Source organism: Nerophis lumbriciformis, linkage group LG08 (assembly GCF_033978685.3).
Source record: "Nerophis lumbriciformis linkage group LG08, RoL_Nlum_v2.1, whole genome shotgun sequence".
Lineage (NCBI taxonomy): Eukaryota > Metazoa > Chordata > Actinopteri > Syngnathiformes > Syngnathidae > Nerophis > Nerophis lumbriciformis.
Window position 1 is genome coordinate 56,728,237 of NC_084555.2, and position 19,267 is coordinate 56,747,503.

At 39.8% G+C, this 19,267-nt stretch overlaps 1 protein-coding gene across 3 annotated transcripts in view; it reads right to left on the bottom strand.

Annotated features, from left to right (window-relative positions):
* fndc3ba (fibronectin type III domain containing 3Ba) overlaps positions 1-19,267 on the bottom strand; it is a 200,357-nt gene that overhangs the window by 101,996 nt on the left and 79,094 nt on the right. The window lies entirely within an intron of this gene.

Genomic DNA, 19,267 nt, shown 5'->3' on the forward strand with positions numbered 1-19,267 from the left:
ATATATATATATATATATATATATATATATATATGTACATACAGGGTATACCAGTACTAATAAAGTACCGCGGTACTAATGAATTAAAAAAGGTACTAAACTGTCTTAGAAAAATACTGGTACTTTTTTCCTCATGCGCCTAATGGCCCACCAACGCTCACATTGCGTGTCAACATCTGCACACGCACAGACCACTTGCAAACATAAACAGTGTGGAGAAAGAAGCGGGAGAATGGACGTATTTTTGATTCAAAACTAACAATAAAGGCGGCTCTATAAACATTGTTAACGTCTGTCCACGTAGTGTTTTAGATACTTCTGAATCACTAATCCTCCTATTTACACTACTACCGAGTGGAAGTAGAATAGTTTATATACTACACTGTGATATTTTCACTACTACCGAGTGGACGTAGAATAGTTTATATACTACACGGTGATATTTTCACTACTACCAAGTGGAAGTAGAATAGTTTATATACTACATGTGATATTTTCACTACTACCGAGTGGAAGTAGAATAGTTTATATACTACATGTGATATTTTCACTACTACCGAGTGGAAGTAGAATAGTTTATATACTACATGTGATATTTTCACTACTACCGAGTGGAAGTAGAATAGTTTATATACTACACTGTGATATTTTCACTACTACCGAGTGGAAGTAGAATAGTTTATATACTACATGTGATATTTTCACTACTACCGAGTGGAAGTAGAATAGTTTATATACTACATGTGATATTTTCACTACTACCGAGTGGAAGTAGAATAGTTTATATACTACATGTGATATTTTCACTACTACCGAGTGGAAGTAGAATAGTTTATATACTACATGTGATATTTTCACTACTACCGAGTGGAAGTAGAATAGTTTATATACTACACTGTGATATTTTCACTACTACCGAGTGGAAGTAGAATAGTTTATATACTACACTGTGATATTTTCACTACTACCGAGTGGAAGTAGAATAGTTTATATACTACATGTGATATTTTCACTACTACCGAGTGGAAGTAGAATAGTTTATATACTACATGTGATATTTTCACTACTACCGAGTGGAAGTAGAATAGTTTATATACTACATGTGATATTTTCACTACTACCGAGTGGAAGTAGAATAGTTTATATACTACACTGTGATATTTTCACTACTACCGAGTGGAAGTAGAATAGTTTATATACTACACTGTGATATTTTCACTACTACCGAGTGGAAGTAGAATAGTTTATATACTACATGTGATATTTTCACTACTACCGAGTGGAAGTAGAATAGTTTATATACTACATGTGATATTTTCACTACTACCGAGTGGAAGTAGAATAGTTTATATACTACATGTGATATTTTCACTACTACCGAGTGGAAGTAGAATAGTTTATATACTACATGTGATATTTTCACTACAACCGAGTGGAAGTAGAATAGTTTATATACGACACTGTGATATTTTCCTGTTGAATCTTTCTGCTTCCTGTGTAAAACAAGCCATGTTGTTATGTGACAGAAAGTATGCAGGAATGCGCTTACACAAAGCAAAAGAGACACATAACCCTGGACTTACAGTAAGACTTACAGTAAGACTTACAGTAAGACTTAGTGTGCAAAGTCTCCGGGTTAGAGTTTGTATTCCAAAACAAATCAGCAGCGAGCTCAAATTACACTACTTCTTTTCATATTTCACATCTTCTTCCTAGGTTTTAGTCCCAGTCACCATCTTGTTGCATTGTTACAGTGAGGGCTAGGTTTTAGTCTCAGTCACCATCTTGTTGCATTGTTACAGTGAGGGCTAGGTTTTAGTCCCAGTCACCATCTTGTTGCATTGTTACAGTGAGGGCTAGGCTTTAGTCCCAGTCACCATCTTGTTGCATTGTTACAGTGAGGGCTAGGTTTTAGTCTCAGTCACCATCTTGTTGCATTGTTACAGTGAGGGCTAGGTTTTAGTCCCAGTCACCATCTTGTTGCATTGTTACAGTGAGGGCTAGGTTTTAGTCCCAGTCACCATCTTGTTGCATTGTTACAGTGAGGGCTAGGTTTTAGTCCCAGTCACCATCTTGTTGCATTGTTACAGTGAGGGCTAGGTTTTAGTCCCAGTCACCATCTTGTTGCATTGTTACAGTGAGGGCTAGGTTTTAGTCCCAGTCACCATCTTGTTGCATTGTTACAGTGAGGGCTAGGTTTTAGTCCCAGTCACCATCTTGTTGCATTGTTACAGTGAGGGCTAGGTTTTAGTCCCAGTCACCATCTTGTTGCATTGTTACAGTGAGGGCTAGGTTTTAGTCCCAGTCACCATCTTGTTGCATTGTTACAGTGAGGGCTAGGTTTTAGTCCCAGTCACCATCTTGTTGCATTGTTACAGTGAGGGCTAGGTTTTAGTCCCAGTCACCATCTTGTTGCATTGTTACAGTGAGGGCTAGGTTTTAGTCCCAGTCACCATCTTGTTGCATTGTTACAGTGAGGGCTAGGTTTTAGTCCCAGTCACCATCTTGTTGCATTGTTACAGTGAGGGCTAGGTTTTAGTCCCAGTCAATATCCAGTGGCTGAACAGGAAGTCCTCACTTCCTCCCTAAATGCCCCCGGCAAAGATGTCCGCCGGACTTGATGGTACCGAGGATGCTCATTTTAAATGTTGTCTGCTAAAACCACGACCACAACTTTTCCACGCCCCCCCCAACAACATTTTCCAGCATGCACTGCTCTTTTTACTTCTTGCTCTTGAGCTTTACTTTCTCATTCATTTCTTCACTTGTCATAAAAATGCTGTGTGTGTGTGTGTGTGTGTGTGTGTGTGTGTGTGTGTGTGTGTGTGTGTGTGTGTGTGGTGGAGGACTCTACCGTGGGAGTGCCTTGGGTCTCGGGGCTCAGAGGACAGATAACGTTACCCCGCTGATGCTTACATAACTTCCAGGCATCGCCAGCTGACCCAGACACACACACACACACACACACACACACACACACACACACACACACACACACACACACACACACACACACTAATAGGATGAAATGAGCTTTTCCTTGTATTTCTTTGTCTGGTGTTGTCCAGCAAAAAGCGACTAAAACATTTGCATTTTCTTCAAATAAAGCTGAAGTTTTAATGTGTGAAGAAATACTTCTACTCCTGCAGACAAAAAGGTGGGAATTGTCAAAATGTGCACCATGACTGTGTTACCTTTGATTGATTGATTGAGAAGTTTATTGACATGTTAAATAATATCATCCATGTAATGCTTTAAAAAGGCAAATGGACGTCACAAAAAGCCAAAAGGCTTGTTTCCATTGTGCTCCTTTAAATATTACATCCATCCATCCATTTTCTACCGCTTATTCCCTTTTGGGGTCGCGGGGGGCGCTGGAGCCTATCTCAGCTACAATCGGGCGGAAGGTGGGGTACATCCTGGACAAGTCGCCACCTCATCACAGGGCCAACACAGATAGATAGACAACATTCACACACTAGGGACCATTTAGTGTTGCCAATCAACCTATCCCCAGGTGCATGTCTTTGGAGGTGGGAGGGGCCTATCCCCAGGTGCATGTCTTTGGAGGTGGGAGGGGCCTATCCCCAGGTGCATGTCTTAGGAGGTGGGAGGAGCCTATCCCCAGGTGCATGTCTTTGGAGGTGGGAGGAAGCCGGAGTAGAACCCACGCAGTCACGGGGAGAACATGCAAACTCCACACAGAAAGATCGGGATTGAACCCCAGACTACTCAGGACCTTGGTATTGTGAGGCAGATGCACTAACCCCTTTTCCACCGTGCTGCCCCCTTTAAATATGAAATATTGTTTCAATTGTGCTCCATGAAATATTCATGACATTTCATACATTCAATAATAAGATATATATAACCTGTAACATGTATATATAAAAATGACGTTAAAAAAGGTATAAATGATGTACATATACACAGCATACATGTCAGGTGCCACTAGTCCTTGGACAAATCCACCACATGGTGGCGCTGTTATTATCCCATACCTTGACATTTATTTACAATCCCCCCACCGTACCTTTAGGATGCTTTTGCCAAATCAACACCAAATTTGGCAAACATTTAGCGCACGGACAATGTGTACAATTTGAGAAAGATTGGTTGAAGAACATGCTGCTATTTCTATTATTGACGTATTAGCAGCACCCCCCACGACCCCAAAAGGGACAAGTGGTAGAAAATAGATGGATTTACTTGTTGTTTTTTTTGTAACTCCTCTACTCCTAAAAGCGATACACACAAAAGGTTGGAATTTTGTTGAGACATTTTTGGGATCAATCCACCACATGATGGCGCATGGCCCCATGTTGCAAGGATCTCTACACAATTCCTGCAAGCTGAAAACAATATGTACTATATACACACTGCAAGTATATACAGTATATATAATGTAGTAACAGACATCTTCATAACAATATGTAATATGTACAATATACACACTGTAAGTATATATATATATATGTATATATATATATATATATATATATATATATATATATATATATGTCTTAATAAGGTTATCCAAAAAATAGTGCTCAATACCGTAGTAGAGCGCAATATATGTATGTGTGGGGAAAAAAACATACATATATATATATATATATATATATTTATATATATATATATATATATATAATGTAGTAACAGACACCTTCATAACAATATGTACAATATACACACTGCAAGTATATATATAATGTGGTAACAGACACCTTCATAATAATATGTAATATGTACAATATACACACTGCAAGTATATATATAATGTAGTAACAGACACCTTCATAATAATATGTAATATGTACAATATACACACTGCAAGTATATATATAATGTAGTAACAGACACCTTCATAACAATATGTAATATGTACAATATACACACTGCAAGTATATATATAATGTAGTAACAGACACCTTCATAACAATATGTAATATGTACAATATCATGTTTGTCCTTCGTTTTGGATGGTGATCTCATCCTTGAATGTGATCTCATCCTGCAATGTGATCTCATCCTGCAATGTGATCTCATCCTTCAATGTGATCTCATCCTTCAATGTGATCTCATTCTTGAATGTGATCTCATCCTTGAATGTGATCTCATCCTTCAATGTGATCTCATTCTTGAATGTGATCTCATCCTTCAATGTGATCTCATCCTTCAATGTGATCTCATCCTTGAATGTGATCTCATCCTTCAATGTGATCTCATCCTTCAATGTGATCTCATCCTTCAATGTGATCTCACCCTTCAATGTGATCTCATCCTTCATTGTGATCTCATCCTTCAATGTGATCTAATCCTTCAATGTGATCTCATCCTTCAATGTGATCTCATCCTTCATTGTGATCTCATCCTTCAATGTGATCTAATCCTTCAATGTGATCTCATCCTTCAATGTGATCTCATCCTTCAATGTGATCTCATCCTTGAATGTGATCTCATCCTTCAATGTGATCTCATCCTTGAATGTGATCTCATCCTTCAATGTGATCTCATCCTTCATTGTGATCTCATCCTTCAATGTGATCTCATCCTGCAATGTGATCTCATCCTTCAATGTGATCTCATCCTGCAAAGAGCAGATCAACTTCTCCATGAGTAAAATGGTGTTAGGAGGCTAATATATTGACTGGCACATGTGGCCCTCTGAGGGCAGCCACAATTGTGAGGTGGCCCTCAATAAAAATGAGTTTGGCATTCCTGCCTTCTGGGAAAAATTCCTCCTTATATGACTTGAACACACTGGAAGGTTCCGCTGTAGGAACACATGTAGTGTGTGTGCATGGACATAACATCCAAATATCTACACTTGACACTTTTTAGTTGGGGTGCCAACTCCCTCCCCCACCACGCACACACACACACACACACACACACACACACACACACACACAAACACACACACACACACACACACACACACACACACACAAATGCTGTAGTCACACACAAACATGTACACAATTACACATGAAGGCGCGTATGCAGCAAAGACAAACACGCTTCAAAACCGCAGACAAAACTGCTCGACACCTGGAATTATTATGGAGAAGACACACACACACACACACACACATACACATACACACACACACACGCACGCAGGCACGCACGCACGCGGACACACACTTTCCATCATTATTCCATGAGGCTATTCCGGGGTGGGCACATATAATTGTTTGGAGGCAGGTTGCCAGGCGACAGCGACACACTTCACTCATCCCTCTCAGCCTGACGTGGACGAGCGTGGGAATATGTCCACAATCCAGACTCATTACATCCATTCTCTAATCAGCCAGGCGTGTCTGGCGAGGTGAGGTGCCAAGGAGCTCAAACAGCTGGCCGCCACGTAAACACGCTTGGACAACAATTTCATAATCATTGCTTTAATAATCATCTGTTTCATAATCATGTATATAATAATCATCTGTTTCATAATCATTTATTTAACAATCATCTGTTTCATAATCATTTATTTAACAATCATCTGTTTCATAATCATTTGTTTAATAATCATCTGTTTCATAATCATTTCTTTAATAATCATCTGTTTCATAATCATTTCCTGCAGTGTGAGGTCAGTATGAGGTCAGTGTGAGGTCAGTGCATCCATCCTCAAAGTTTGACCCACAAAAGAGCAACTTTTAATCTACCGTATTTTCCGCACCATAAGGCGCCCTGGGTTATAAGCCGCGCCTTCAATGAACGGCATATTTCAAAACTTTGTCCACCTATAAGCCGCCTCGTGTTGTAAGCCTCATCTAACTGCGCTAAAGGAATGTCAAAAAAACAGTCAGATAGGTCAGTCAAACTTTAATAATATATTAAAAACCAGCGTGATGTGGGCGCGCATGGAGTCGTATATCAACATGGACGGAGCTGCGTGAAAAAAGCCACCCGGCCTCTTCGCGTAAACTTCCCTTAACCACTCGCTCATCTTTTCTTCATCCATCCATCCCTTTGAGTTAGCTTTTATGATGACGCCGGCTGGAAAGGTCTCTTTTGGCAAGGTCTTCCTTTTGAATATCACCATGGGTGGAAGTTTCTGGCCATTAGCATGGCAAGCTAGAACCACAGTGAAGGATGACTTCTCATTCCCTGTGGTGCGAATATTCACCGTACGTGCTCCCGTTGTATCCACAGTGCGGTTCACAGGAATATCAAAAGTCAGTGGAACCTCGTCCATGTTGATAATGTTCTCTGGCCGGATCTTTTTTTCAGCTATCTTGTTTTTACAATATGCACGGAAAGTAGCCAGCTTTTCTTGAAAGTCTTTAGGCAGTTGCTGTGAAATAGTAGTCCGTGTGCGGATGGAGAGATTGCGTATTTTCATGAACCGGAAACCTGTCGCTTAGTAGGAGCCATTTTGTGGTCTTTACAGATGTAAACACACAAAGGAAATGAAACGTAATATCCGCGCGCTTCTTCTTCTTCTTCTACGCGGGCGAGTGGTTGCTTACAGTAGAAGAAGAAGCGCTTCCTGTTCTATGGGGGCGGGTGCTTACCTTGGCGGTTGCTTGCGTAGAAGAAGAAGCACTTCCTCTTCTACGGGGAAAAAAGATGGCGGCTGTTTACCGTAGTTGCGAGACCGAAACTTTATGAAAATGAATCTTAATATTAATCCATATATAAAGCGCACCGGGTTATAAGGCGCACTGTCAGCTTTTGAGAAAATTTGTGGTTTTTAGGTGCGCCTTATAGTGCGGAAAATACGGTAGTCAAACTTTTTTCTCGCAAATGTTTAGAAAGGATTACGAAACACAAACTTTTTCCAAATCTGTAGAAGTTTCTCTAGCTAAAGTGAAAAGTGTGTTTCTGTACCATTTCTATTTCTTTCAAAGGCATTATTCTCACAAGACTTACATTTTTTTGGATGCTTTTATGGTCCTCAAAAAATTTTATGGTCCTCATAAATTCCAACCATCGGAACTTTTTTCTTTAGCGTTTTTCTTTAAAACATTTTTCATTAGTTGAAAACCTTTTCGAGCTTCACTCTCCGATCTTTGACAAGACAATTCTTCATTTATAACTTTACTGGGGCAAAAGACAACCTTTTACATAACGTAGAATTTTTAAATAAAACTCTCTCAAAAAATGTGTAAACTCTTCCCGTCATCAAAACTTTACTCTCGCAAATCTGCCGGCATTTTCTTTGAAAAAAAAAGTGCATTTGAAATATGTTATTTATCGTAAATGCATACTTTTTGTAGCACTACTTCCAACTTTAACTTGAACTGAAACTTTTTCTTGTAACGTAAATTCCAACTTTTTCTGTCATTATTATTTGTGTACTAAATTTATTGTCGCAGGTTTTTACATTTATGGTAAATGGTAAATGGCTTGTACTTGTATATCGTGTTTCTACCTTTTTAAGGAACTCAAAGCGCTTTGACACTATTTCCACATTCACACACACACATTCACACACTGATGGCGGGAGCTGTCATGCACGGCGCCAACCAGCAGCCATCAGGAGCAAGGGTGAAGTGTCTTGCTCAAGGACACAACGGACGTGACTAGGATGGTAGAAGGTGAAAAATAAGTCTTGCCCATTTCTGTAAAATCGTTATCATAACCACAACATCACTTGTGCAAATTAATGACTTTTTTCTCTTAAAATTAATTCAAATTCCATATTCCATTTTGGTAAGCTATGAAGCCACACCCCTTGATGGATTGTACTGTGCTTCAACATAGGAGTATTATTATGCTGTGTGTATAAGGTAAGACATATTATCTGCTGTTTTGTTTCACAATATTATGCAAAAGTGTCATGACTTGGTCCTGGGTGTGTGCTTTTCCAGGATGCAACGGAAAGTTGGCTCGGGCGAGACGGGAATGGAGGTACATGATTTATTTATATTTATCAAAAAAAAGGAATAAATGAAAGCGCGCACAGTGGCGGAGAATAAACTATGAAACCAAAAGACTATAGCAAAAAAGTACAAACAAAAAACACGCACAATGGCGGAGAACAAACTATGAAATTAAAAAGACTATAAATATGGAACAAAAACTTACTTGGCTTGGACAAAAGTAGTTGCTTGAGGAATTGACATGGGCAGAAGTATCAGGCATGAACAGAGCATAAATGTGTTGTGAGGTCGTCAGGACGAACAACAGAAAATGAATGAACTTAAATACTTATGGACATGATTAACAACAGGTGCGTGACTCAAAACAGGTGCGTGACATGACAGGTGAAACTAATGGGTAACTATGGTGACAAAACAAAACAAAAGTGCACAAAAAGTCCAAAAATAAAACCTGATCACACAGACATGACAAAAAGCAACTTTTCTTATCTTCTGGTACCTGCTGATCTGTATTTGGGATCTGCATAAGTCCTGAAAAATTGAGCGCGTCCGCCTTTGTAGTCTGTGCCGACACCGTAGTGGATAATCTTCTTCTTTTTCTCTATCTTCTTGTTATGTGACATTCATCCTCCACTGTTGCCATTTCTAATATAAAGTAGTGTCAAGTTCTTACTTATATCTGTCAGTAAACTCACCATGAAAGCACTAAAACATACCGGTGTAGTGACTTTACATTATTCACCCAAGGAACTTTACTTATTAGAGAGTTCCGGTCAGATGCTTTTTAATTGGACACATTTCCGGCGGATGAGGAGATGCTGCTCCGTTATTGATTGAAGTAAAGTGTGAATGTCATTAAAACAGTTAGCTCCATCTTTTGACACTTCTTCCACTCCCGTCCTTGCACGCTACACCGCTACAACAAGGAGAAGATGCTGTCCAAGTGGAGGCACGTAAATAAGAGCGCCCACAAAACGGCGCATCCTGAAGAGACTGTCAGAAAGTGAGTTGAAGATGATGTGTAAAACATCATCTATGCACCATTTTGAGCAAAGAAGCACCATCACATGTTATGTAGACCACAAGGAAGTCTTTTACTTTTAGAAAATAATCATAATAATAATATGACTCTTTTAATGCTCCTTATAATCCAGTGCGCCTTTTGTATGAAAATAGACCTGACTAGACCCGCTCATCGGCATTGCGCCTTGTAATCCGGTGCGCCCTATGGTCCGGAAAATAGGGTAAGTTAAATACAACTTTTTCTGGCAAATGTTCCGAGTGAAAAATCCAAAGTTGGAGAGAGTTTTGCAAGGCCTTCACATTCCTGCAGGATGAGTCACATAGACGCGACCCTTGACCTCTTTTGATCAAAGCGCAACAATGTCTCAACTTGCAACACTTTTGTCTCTTTTCAAGCCAGCCACAGACTCCCTAAATGTCCACAAGCAGAGCCGGGACTCCCCCGACATGCACGGTGTGTGCACGCCCTCAATCCACCAAGTTGACTTTTTCCACAAGGAAACTAAAAAATGTGATTTTCTATTTTTAGCTCCGCCCACTGGCCCACACACACTTCCTGCTGTCCAATCAGGACAAACTGTGCTTAACCCTTCAATGAACACACACAAATATCACTTACATATTTATAGAGGACTTGGGAAATTTGCACGCCTCATCAAAATATATCTTCAAAATATACAGGAAATATTTGGTATCATGAGTAGCGCTTTTCACGCAAAAGTGCACACTCGAGTAAAAAAGTCTGCAGGAGCGAGACGACTTACTGACTGACTGAGAGACGACTTACTGACTGACTGAGAGACGACTTACTGACTGACTGAGACGACTTACTGACTGACTGAGAGACGACTTACTGACTGAGAGACGACTTACTGACTGACTGAGAGACGACTTACTGACTGACTGAGAGACGACTTACTGACTGACTGAGAGACGACTTACTGACTGACTGAGACGACTTACTGACTGACTGAGAGACGACTTACTGACTGACTGAGAGACGACTTACTGACTGACTGAGACGACTTACTGACTGACTGAGAGACGACTTACTGACTGACTGAGAGACGACTTACTGACTGACTGACTGAGAGACGACTTACTGACTGACTGAGAGACGACTTACTGACTGACTGAGACGACTTGCTGACTGACTGAGACGACTTACTGACTGACTGAGAGACGACTTACTGACTGACTGAGAGACGACTTACTGACTGACTGAGAGACGACTTACTGACTGACTGAGACGACTTACTGACTGACTGAGAGACGACTTACTGACTGACTGAGAGACGACTTACTGACTGACTGAGAGACGACTTACTGACTGACTGAGAGACGACTTACTGACTGACTGAGAGACGACTTACTGACTGACTAAGACGACTTACTGACTGACTAAGACGACTTACTGACTGACTGAGAGACGACTTACTGACTGACTGAGAGACGACTTACTGACTGACTGAGAGACGACTTACTGACTGAGACGACTTACTGACTGACTGAGACGACTTACTGACTGACTGAGACGACTTACTGACTGACTGAGACGACTTACTAACTGACTGAGAGACGACTTACTGACTGACTGAGAGACGACTTACTGACTGACTGAAAATAGGGTACATCTTGATTTCATTCTTGAACAATACATAAGCCTCCAGCTAAGTGGCAGCACTGCTTGAATGAACCAACATGCCCAAGCAGGAAATACAGTATGAGCAGCGATAAATCAATCAATATTACCAGCTTCTTTATTCTATTTAAAAGGGTGAGTAAAAAAGCACTACTTTAATTGTCGTACCAGGAGTGGGCTTTAATTGTCGTACCAGGAGTGGGCTTTAATTGTCGTACCAGGAGTGGGCTTTAATTGTCGTAGCAGGAGTGGGCTTTCAAGCCACCAGGACTTGAGTCCATTGGATCTTAAGTCCAACACCTTAACCTCTCGGCCGTCCTGGAGGAGGACAACATGTCACTTCCTAAAAGTCCAGAATAACTGTAATATTAACCAATGAAGTTTGGTGATGATGTCACATCCTGCTGAGCTGGCGGCAGTTTTTCCCGCTTTCCATCCAGTGCCCGCCCTCCTCCTCCTCCTCCAAAAGCTGATCAACAAACCCCCACCATGGCCTCATCAAGCCACACAAAGGTCCAACAAAGAGCAAACAACACAGTAAACCAACACAGCCTTGTAAAACACACACACACACACACACACACACACACACACACACACACACACACACACACACACACACACACACACACACACACACACACACACATTCCAGAGCCGGGTGCTTGAACACACCCTCCAGAGAGTTGCCCTTTGATGTGAGTGTGGGAAAGCTCTGGGGAATGGTCTTGGGGGAGCTGGGGGGTGGGGGGGGCACCACCCTATGATGCTAATTAGCAGACTGGAGACACTTTTACAACTTTTTCTTGAGGGGGAACTTACACCGCTTTTTGCCACCGCCACTGTAGACAACCACAATGTATCCCCTATTTCAGGGGTGTTCAAAGTGCGTCCCGGATTGTAAATAATGTAAATAATTCAATGTGATGATCTTGTGTGATGACTGTATTATGATGATAGTATATATCTGCATCATCAATCAATTAACGTGGACCCCGATTTAAACAAGTGGAAAAACTTATTGGGGTGTTACCATTTAGTGGTCAATTGTACGGAATATGTACTTCACTGTGCAACCTACTAATAAAAGCCTCAATCAATCAATCAATCAAAACCGGGGGCCATTTGTGGCTTGCAGCTTGAGTTTTGTTGGCCTGCAACATGTTGTCGGGGGGGGAATACTGTATTTTTCAGACCATAGGGCCCACCGGATTATAAGGCGCACTGCCGATGAGCAGGTCTCTTCAGGTTTTTTTCATACAAAAGGCGCACCGGATTATAAAGTCATATTATTATGATTACTTTCTAAATGTAAAAGACTTCCTTGTGGTCTACATAACATGTGATGGTGCTTCTTTGCTCAAAATGTTGCATAGATGATGTTTTACACATCATCTTCAACTCACTTTCTGACAGTCTCTTCAGGATGCACCGTTTTGTGGGCGTGTCTTATTTACGTGCCTCCACTTAGACAGCGTCTTCTCCTTGTTGTAGCGGTGTAGCGTGCAAGGACGGGAGTGGAAGAAGTGTCAAAAGATGGAGCTAACTGTTTTAATGACATTCACACTTTACTTCAATCAATAACGGAGCAGCATCTCCTCATCCGGAAACAACAACAACACCGGAAATGTGTCCCGTGAAAAAGCGTCCGACCGGAACTCTCTAATAACTAAAGTTCCTTGGGTGAATAATGTCAAGTCACTACATCGGTAGTTTTTAGCGCTTCCATTTTGAGATGTAAGTTAGAACTTGATGCTACTTTATATTAGAAATGGCAACATAACAAGAAGATAGAGAAAAAGAAGAAGCTTATCGACTATGGCATGGACACGGACTACAGTGGCAGAGGTGCGCAAATTTTCAGGACTTATGAAGATCTCAAATACAGATCAGCAGGTACCAGAAGGTAAGAAAAGTTGGTTTTGCATAATATTGTGAAACAAAACAGCAGATAATATGTCTGCTAATGGGTGCCATATTGCGGTTCTTATACACACACCATAGTAGTACTGCTATCTCTGACTACGGTAGCCGTAATGGGCCGACAATCCATCAAGCGGTGTGGCTTCAAAGTCGTACTAAAACATTGACAGATTTTTGAGTGCCGTGTGTAATGTTCTTTATTATCAACGGAACACTTAAAGTTTTGGTGTTGTTTACTGCCGTCATATTGCAGTCTTCACATATCTCTTATGTGTGACTGCCATCTACTGGTCACAGTTATCACTACACCGTGTACCAAATAAAATTGCTTCGAGGTCGGTCAGCACAACCAGAATTATTCCGTACATTAGGCGGGTAATAACGTGCACTGTCGATTTTTGAAGAAAATGAAAGGATTTTAAGTGCACCTTATAGTCTGAAAAATACTGTAACAATGGTAAAAATGTGAGAAATAAAGAGCAAAAAGACATAATAATGTAATGAGGAAAAATAGTAGAAAAATGTATACAAAATTTGAACAGTATGCAGGACGTCTATGAATGTTCTCATTCATCCAACGCATTTTAATGTCAGGGCAGAAGACGTTTGTTCTCTCATCCCAGTCAGCTTCATCAGACTTAGACCAATATTAGACTTGGATTGGTCGAAAAGACAATTTGGCCTCCAACAAATAACAAGAGTTAGAAACATTCTGGTCAATGTGGGACGTTTGGAAAGCAGCAATAAAGTAGGACTAATCTGAGTGGTGATGGCATGATGGCGCTCAAGCTGGTGATGAGGGAGCTAAGACTTCCAGCTGCAATTTAATCACAACTCATCAAAACATCCACTACACTGTTCATTGTGCTAAAGCAGAATGTCCAACTTGTTTTCATCAAGGGCCACATCACAGTCATGGCTGCCCTCACAGTGAATGTAATACTATAATACTATCATTATTTTATTGCCTATGCATTTGGTTATATTGGACGTACAAATTGATGGAGAACTTGCTTTGAAATCGTAAGTCAAGGTGACAAGCAGATATTTAAGTATTTAGACTGAGACTTCCTTTTTATTGTCATTCAAATTTGAACTTTACAGATAAGAAGGAAATGTTGTTACATTAGCTGGCTGTAGTGCAGGATAAAAGAGCAATCAAATAAATAGATTACTGTACAGATAAATATATTGCACTTTTGCATATGCATCCAGGTTTATGGATGTATGTTATATTGTCTTTATATTCCAGCCAGTTAATACGTTTTTGGGGGGAATTGAGGGAATTATTATGATGCGTTCAAGAGTCTTACGGCCTGAGGGAAGAAGCTGTTACACAACCTGGAGGTTCTGCTGCTACGGAGGCTGCGGAACCTCTTTCTAGAGTCTTTTTCTAGACATTTATTGCTATTTTTACAAATTATCATACGGTATGTAATAATTAGGAGTGCTAAAAAATGTTTTTTTTAATCACATTCAAAGCATGATTTTTTTAGTAGTTTTCAAAAATCTAATTTTTGTATTAATTAAAAAAACAAAAAACTTTTTTTTAAGCCATCTCTATGCTTACTTGGTGCACGCATGTGTCAGACGTCAGCAACCAAAAAGAGGTTTTGTAACCTGGAAGCTGCTTTGTTAAGGTTTTGTTATTATTATACCAAATAATATATAGCAAAAATCAGTTTGAATGGAGAATGGTGTTGAATCCAGTATCGATTATGAATCAAATCCTCAGCCAAAGAATCGGAATCGAAGGCCGGAAAATATTGTTATGGGGACAACTCCATCACAAACACATCAATGTCCTCCGGTCAGGACGCAGCTTCAGCTATCTGCTTTTTTTTTAAATGCACTTCTAAAAAGGTGCAGAGCAAAAACAGAAAACTTACCGTTCATCAATGGTTAGGAGCCATAAAAACAGAAACTGCTCCCAAATGTCTTCAATATTTACCAGCAAAGGTGAATTATTGAATTGTGCAACGTTTGAGCAAACGCTGGAGGTTATGGACATCTCCTTGTTGCGCCAATAAAACGCTCGGTACAAATAAAAGGATGCTAATGGCTCGCACTTAGCGTCACTCCCAGGGTTTTGTGGCAGGAGGAAGGAGGGCTGCATTGAAGTTAGGTTATTGAACATACATACGGAGGGCAGGAGGGCTGCATTGAAGTTAGGTCATTGAACATACATACGGAGGGCAGGAGGGCTGCATTGAAGTTAGGTTATTGAACATACATACGGAGGGCAGGAGGGCTGCATTGAAGTTAGGTTATTGAACATACAAACGGAGGGGAGGAGGGCTGCATTGAAGTTAGGTTATTGAAGTCATACAAATATAAAGTCATCTATTTTGCCTCGCAGAGCATCCACACTTGTGCTCATGCAGAGGTAAAACAGAGGACAGTTTATAGAAAGGCACACACACACACACACACACACACACACACACACACACACACACACACACACACACACACACACACACACACACACACACACACACACACACACACACACACACACACACACACAGAGACACACACACACGCTAAGAAGAAGGTCAGCAGGTTTAAAAGTTAGTGTGGGCCAGTTAAAACAGTGTGATGGCTGTAATGACCATATTTGTGCACACTGTGTGTGTGTGTGTGTGTGTGTGTGTGTGTGTGTGTGCATGCATGTGTGTGTGTGTGTAAGAAGTGTTTTCCTATAATAAATATGTTAATAATATATATTTATCTTATGTGAAATAAAGAAACATATTAAATGACAGCAAAAAAGCATGAATTAAATGTGTTTTAATAAGTCTTTAAATCCTCGAGCACATTGCTTCTCAAACTTTTTTATCCAAGTACCACCTCAGAAAAAAACGTGTCTCTCCAAATACCATCATAATGACCAACCACCATAATGACCAACCACCACAATGACCAACCACCATAATGACCAACCACCACAATGACCAACCACCATAATGACCAACCACCACAATGACCAACCACCATAATGACCAACCCACCACAATGACCAACCACCACAATGACCAACCACCATAATGACCAACCACCATAATGACCAACCACCATAATGACCAACCACCATAATGACCAACCACCATAATGACCAACATTAAAATACAGTAGCGCAGCGGATTATAAGGCGCATTATAGGAGTCATATTATTAGGATTATTTTCTAAATGTAAAAGACTTCCTTGTGGTCTACATAACAAGTCACTTTCTGACAGTCACAAATTTCCAGGACTTATGCAGATCCCAAAAACAGATCAGCAGGTAGCTTTCTGATAGTCGCTTCAGGATGCGCCGTTTTGTGGGCGCTCTTATTTACGTGGCTCACCTACTACATATACTCTATATATATATATATACAGTGGTGGATGAATGTCACAAAACAAGAAGATAGAGAAAAAGAAGAAGATTATCCACTACGGTGTCGACACGAACTACAAAGGTGGATGCGCACAAATTTTCAGGACTTATGCAGATCCCAAATACAGATCAGCAGGTACCAGAAGGTAAGAAAAGTTGCTTTTGCATAATATTGCGAAACAAAAGGCCAGATAATGTCTTACCTTATACACACAGCATAATAATACTCCTATGTTGAAGCACAGTACAATCCATCAAGCGGTGTGGCTTCATAGCTTACCAAAGTCCTAATAAAACATTTTCATACATTTTTGAGCGCCGTGTGTAATGTTCTATATTTTCAATGGAACATATCAAATGTTGCTGTTGTTTACTTGACTCATATTGCCATTGATTGATTGATTGAGACTTTTATTAGTAGGTTGCACAGTGAAGTACATATTCCGTACAATTGACCACTAAATGGTAACACCCCAATCCGTTTTTCAACTTGTTTAAGTCGGGGTCCACCTAAATTGATTGATGATACAGATATATACTATCATCATAATACAGTCATCACACAAGATCATCATCAGGGTGTATACATTGAATGATTTACATTATTTACAATTCGGGTGTGGAGGGGACGGGGGTTAGGTTTGGTTGTTATCATCAGTCATCAACAATTGAGAACATCATATTGTAGTCTACACGTATCTCTTATGTGTGACTGCCATCATATTGCAGTCTACACCTATCTCTTATGTGTGACTGCCATCATATTGCAGTCTACACATATCTCTTATGTGTGACTGCCATCATATTGCAGTCTACACATATCTCTTATGTGGGACTGCCATCTACTGGTCACACGTATGATCCCAAATAAAATAGCTTTGAGGTCGGTAAGCACAACCAAAATGAGTCCGTACATGAGGTGCACCGGGTTATAAGGCGCACTGTCGAGTTTTGAGAAAATGAAAGGATTTTAAGTGCACCTTTTGGAGGGAAAAATACAGCATTCATTAAAACAAGGCAGAGGTTTTATTTAACAAGTATATTCAATATTTTTGGCCTCTGTAGCATTAAACACAGTTTGAACAGTAACACAGTGTTTGAATAGAGGAAAATAAAACACTGTACTTTAATCAAGCGATTATTTGGCGTACCACTCGTGGTACATGTACCAATTTGACAATCACTGCTCTTGCAGCTAAACAATTATAAAATTATGTTGCTGAACAGGCGATATGGATTTGTTATATATTATATACAATTATAATATAATATATCAGTATATATTATATATGTTATATTGCTACTATGGTACATTTTTAGTCTACTTTATACCTTTTGTTTTCACCCTCTTTTTGTGCCCTTGTGTGCATTACCCTTTCCATCCTTTGTGACTGTGCTACTGTGTGGAACAATTTCCCTTGTGGATCAATAAAGTTTGTCCTTCCAACACATACTACATAAAACGCACAATAGTGCTCGCAAAACGGTTGATAAATCACATTGCACATGACATTTGCATTTTCTCCTCCCAGTATTGTGGGTGTTGCAATGATCAGCATATATTTGACATAATAATGAAGAAGCTTCTTTTCGTGTCCTTCTCGCCATTTGCGGGTCCGAGATGGCTGTCAAAGTGTACAAACGTGTGGGAAAATGTCCTCAGACTTCTTTTGTCCAGGTGAGAGGCACCATTTATGATCTCCAATAAACTTCCAGGTGGCAAGAAAGCGAGGAAACACCCTCGCCAGTCCATCATGTCCAAGTTGTACACAGACTTGTGATCGCTATAAATAGTTTGTCTGCTTATAATAACAATATCACTAATACTTGCTTAATATTCAAATCACAAAATGTAAATGGAGTATTGTTGGCACTTTTTGAATGGTTATTTATTGGATTTTTTGGGTGAAATAGAGGACCTCCCGTTGGCTCAACTTTTATTTTTGTTTATTTACAAGTTAGAACGCATTAAAAAAAATGTCTTTCATAATAATTGTGTACAATTCCCAAAAAAGTAAAATAGTGCAGCTCCTCTTTAACAGACGCAAGCCACTTTGCACACCTTTAGTAGATCAGCTTTGTGTGTGCTATCAAGTTTGCACGTGTTTTAGTACACTTTAATAAATCAGTATTAATAAATCAATATTAACACTACGCGTCACATCCGGACGACCGTAACAAAATAAAAAATGTCTTACATTACAATAATGCATTGTCAAAGATGTTTTGTCATGTAATCTGTGATATTTCTCCCTAAATAAATGTTTAGTGTCGGATTAAAATAAAGTGTATATTACTTTATAACATGTTGTGATTGATAGTCCACAATTACAGAATGTTCAGCAGGCTGGTTATAAGACTTTATTAATAAATAGAGAACATTTCAAAATGTTCTTGCAGCATTATGAAAATGTAATAATGTACAGAACATCAGAAGCATTTATTCAGGTAGAAATATC